This window comes from Notechis scutatus, chromosome 2, assembly GCF_049901735.1.
Source record: "Notechis scutatus isolate UNSWTSFEM ecotype Mainland chromosome 2, rNotScu1.2, whole genome shotgun sequence".
Lineage (NCBI taxonomy): Eukaryota > Metazoa > Chordata > Lepidosauria > Squamata > Elapidae > Notechis > Notechis scutatus.
This window is the reverse complement of record NC_142010.1, coordinates 2,515,494-2,520,280: the sequence shown is the minus strand read 5'-3', so window position 1 is coordinate 2,520,280 and position 4,787 is coordinate 2,515,494.

Genomic DNA, 4,787 nt, shown 5'->3' with positions numbered 1-4,787 from the left:
TGCCTCGACTTGCCCGGACGGCGGCAGACGTGCAGGAGACGGAGCAATGAGGGAAATGCCGCTTGCAGGGCTGAGAAAAAGGAAAAGAAAAAGGGAAAAGGGGGAAAAAAAGGGGGAGGAAAGCGAATATCTAACAACCCGGAAAGGGGAAATTAGGCGAGGGGAATAGGAAAAAAAGAAAAGAAAAAAAGAACTCAAAGGGCGCGACGTGGGAAATGGGTTGCCTCAGCGAAGAAGGCGAATCCCGCTTTGCTTTCACGCTGTCCCTACTTCGCAGGGGTGAGGGGGAATCAGGAAACGAAGGCGGGAAAGGGCCGTCGCGGACCTCCTTGGGTTCGCTTTCCTCCCATCGATTAGGAGGAGGCTGATTTGCCCCCACACTATCCCACCTCGCAGGGATGGGGGTGCCAGTCTCACACTATCCTCCCTCACAGGAATGGGGGTGCCAGTCTCACACTATCCTCCCTCACAGGAATGGGGGTGCCAGTTTCACACTATCCCACCTCGCAGCGATGGGGTGCCAGTCTCACACTATCCTCCCTCACAGGGATGGGGGTGCCAGTTTCACACTATCCTCCCTCACAGGAATGGGGGTGCCAGTCTCACACTATCCTCCCTCACAGGAATGGGGGTGCCAGTTTCACACTATCCTCCTCACAAGAATGGGGGTGCCAGTCTCACACTATCCTCCCTCACAGGGATGGGGGTGCCAGTCTCACACTATCCCACCTTGCAGGGATGGGGGTGCCAGTCTCACACTATCCTCCCTCACAGGGATGGGGGTGCCAGTCTCACACTATCCCACCTCGCAGGGATGGGGGTGCCAGTCTCACACTATCCTCCCTCACAGGAATGGGGGTGCCAGTCTCACACTATCCCACCTCGCAGGGATGGGGGTGCCAGTCTCACACTATCCTCCCTCACAGGGATGGGGGTGCCAGTCTCACACTATCCTCCCTCACAGGGATGGGGGTGCCAGTTTCACACTATCCTCCCTCACAGGGATGGGGGTGCCAGTCTCACACTATCCTCCCTCACAGGAATGGGGGTGCCAGTTTCACACTATCCCACCTCGCAGGGATGGGGGTGCCAGTCCAATATTTTCATCACCATACCTGGTGATACACCCTTTGTACTCTAGTGCTACAGCTCCCATCATCCTTAGCTGACATGGCCATGGGCAACCAGTGCTTCAGAAGTGTTCAGTTTGAGATCAGGCTCATAGGAAATGACAGCTGGGCAACCCAAAAGCCTGTTTCGGCGCACACACTAGTGATTTACACCATCTTTTGGAGTAGGTGGCCATAATACATTGTATTATGTAAATCTTAACATAAAGATTTAGTAAAGGCTTTATCTTAACATAAAGCCTTAGTAAATCTAATAAATCATCATCTTCATCCAGCTGTGGAATTTTAGGAAAGAAAGCCTGTCCTTGGTACTGCAATATTGGTACAACCTGGTTAATCTGGATGCCTCTAGTTTAGAATAATTATTCTAAACGTTGGCAACTTTAAGTTGTATACAGGGACTCCCAGAATTCCCTAGCCAGCATATGTCTCAGGGACGATTAGAACCAGTGTTTCCTAACTGCTAGTTCAATAGTTTCCCTTTTTACAGCCCTCCTGACTGTGAGAGAGGGACCCCCAAGACCTCTCACAGAAGAAGAACCTAGAACCTGTCTCTCCCTGGTGCCATCCCAACACTTCTACTACTAGACCAGGCTGAGAGAGAGGAACTGATCCAGGGATCCCCCGGGATCATATGTGGCTGAAGGAGAACTTAGAACCTGGGTGTCCCTGGTGCAACATTTTCACCATCAGACCATGCCGAGAGGGAAGAATTGGCCCACAGTTCCCAAGGGAGCATCCTTTGCTGAAGGAAAACCTAGAACCCGGGTCTCCCTGGTGCCAGTCCAACTCTTTCACCACTAGACCAGGTTGAGAAGGAAGAACTGGCCTACTGTTCCCAAGGGAGCATCCATGGCTGAAGGGAAGCCTAGAATCTGGATCTCCCTGATATGAGCCCAATATTCTCACCACTAGAACATTATGGGAAAAACTGGCCAACTGTTCCCAAGGGAGCATCCATGGCTGAAGGGGAACCTAGAACCTCATTCTCCCTGGTGCCAGCCCAACTCTTTCACCACTAGACCAGGTTGAGAAAGAACTGGCGCACAGTCACCAAACAAGCTCTCATTGTTGAAGGGAAACCTGGAACCTGGGTCTCCCTGGTGCCAATCCAACTCTTTCACCACTAGACCAGGTTGAGAAGGAAGAACTGGCACACAGTCCCCAAATGAGCTCTCATTGCTGAAGGGAAACCTAGAACCTGGATCTCCCTGATATAAGCCCAATATTCTCACCACTAGATTGTTATGGGAAAAACTGGCCAACCGTTCCCAAGGGAGCATCCATGGCTGAAGGGGAACCTAGAACCTCATTCTCCCTGGTGCCAGCCCAACTCTTTCACCACTAGACCAGGTTGAGAAGGAAGAACTGGGTCACAGTCCTCCAAAGAGTTTCCGTGGCTGATGGGGAACCTAGAACCTGGATCTCCCTGATGTGAGTCCAACATTTTCACCGCTAGACCATTGTGGGAAGAGTTGGCCCACCGTTCCCAAGGCAGCATCTGTAGCTGAAGGGGAACTTAGAACTTGGATCTTCCAACTTCTACTCAAGCAGTATTACTCACCTTGGTTCTCCATAATCCTCATTCTTACAATATTATCGTATAGTGAGATATTAAAACCATGTCTGGACATGGCGAAATCCAATCAAGGTCAGTGATTTTGATCACCTAAGGGCAGGACAAGAAGCAATGGGTGGAAACTAATCAAGGAGAGAAGCAACGTAGAACTAAGGAGAAATTTCCTGACAGAACAATTAATCAGTGGAACAACTTTCCTCCAGAGGTTGTGGATGCTGCAACGCTGGAAGTTTTTAAGAAGAGACTGGACAGCCACTTGTCTGAAGTGGTGTAGGGTTTCCTGCCTAGGCAGGGGGTTGGACTAGAAGACCTCCAAGGTCCCTTCCAACTCTGTTATTCTATTCTATTCTATTCTATTCTATTCTATTCTATTCTATTCTATTCTATTCTATTCTATTCTATTCTATTCTATTCTGGTTTATGCCTACACAAAATCAAGATTCATGTGAAGGAAGCCCCGCATTGGAAGTTAATTACAGGGCAAGCCTATAATTATAGATGTGAGTCAGAAAAAAACCTGACCCCTCACAAGCACAAGTTGGAAATAGCACGCGGATGGTTTCACTGAAACTTTTATTTCTTTTTGCTTTTTGTAAAGGAAATAAGTGCCTCAGATCATTTGTATCTCCAACACTTTTCTGGAGAAATTAGGGGAAGGAAAAGAAACAGAGTGCTCTGGCAACATATCTGAGCTTTTTTATTATTGTTTTGTGGAAATGATTCATTGTGTGTGGGTTTTTGTTTTTTTTTTGGTAAAAATTCTTGGTTTGCAAAATAAATAAGCTGTGCTATTGGAAAGACTCCCCTACAAGAGGATGATTCAACCCACCCACCCCCCTTTTCACCAACTCTGTTTGGAGAAGGTAGTTTTTTTAAAACCCTATATTCACCGGCTGTTTTCATTCATCTTCACCGGAGCTACTACTAAAAGAATAATTAAATGGCTAAAATTGGTCACAACCTTATTCTTGTGATGCCCTCTTTGGAAAGCAAACAGATCAGTGCCTATATCACATATCCCAAAGGTGCTTTTTTTTCCAGGAGGCAATTGGACTTTCTTGTTTTTCTTTTTGGAGCCATTTTGCTTCTCATCCAAGAAGCTTCTTCAGCTCTGACAGGATAATGGGGAGTGGAATCCTGTCAGAGCTGAAGAAGCTTCTTGGATGAGAAGCGAAACCTCTTCAGGAGAAAATACAAGAAAGCCCAGTTGCCTCCTGAAAAAAAAAAAGCATCTTTGGGACAACCATGACCAGGGTGACAGAGAAACTCTACAGACTTTGAAAGATGGTTTGCTTAACCACAGCTTGTTGTCTGAACCACATTTGCTTGGATTCTATCAATGCGCTAAGCGAGGGCTCTTCAAATTTGACAGCTTTAAGACTTGTGGACTTCAACTCCCAGAATTCCTCCTCCAGTCATGTTAGCTTAGGAATTCTGGGAGTCCACAAGTTTGAAGACCCTTGCACTAAGCCATTGTTTCTCAACCTTGTCCACTTTAAAACCTGTGGGACTTCAACTCCCAGAATTCCCCAGCCAGCTGGGAATTGGAAGTTCCCACTTCTTAAAGTTACCAAGGTTAAGAAACACTGCACTAAGCCACAGGTATCCCCCATCATCCCATTTGGAGGGGGGGCTAAATCTCCTCTGTAGCCCGGCAAATTGCATCATTGAATGTGATGGTTGGAATGGCCTGATTTCTAAGCCTGTCCATTGGGAGTGGGTTTATTTGAAATATAAGGTTTTTCATTTGAGATGAAATGCTTCCATCCTTAAAATTCCCCACCCCCAAATCTTCTGAAGAGCTGAACTGAAATTTTTAGCTCTGCTAGGAAAGTTAGCTGGGCTGAACTAGGGTATGTTCTAAAAAAAAAAAAAAAGGTCAAACAGTGACCACAACTATTTGTGTCTAAATGTCACCACACACGTCAAAGGGTGGAGCTTCAATCATAAGGTTTTTTTTAAATTTGTGTGCCTATGTTTTAATCTTTTTTAAGTTTGTGTGTTTTTGTTTTATTTTTTAAAAATTATTGATTGATTGCATTTCACCCTTCTTATGCTGATCTAGATCTGTAATAAAG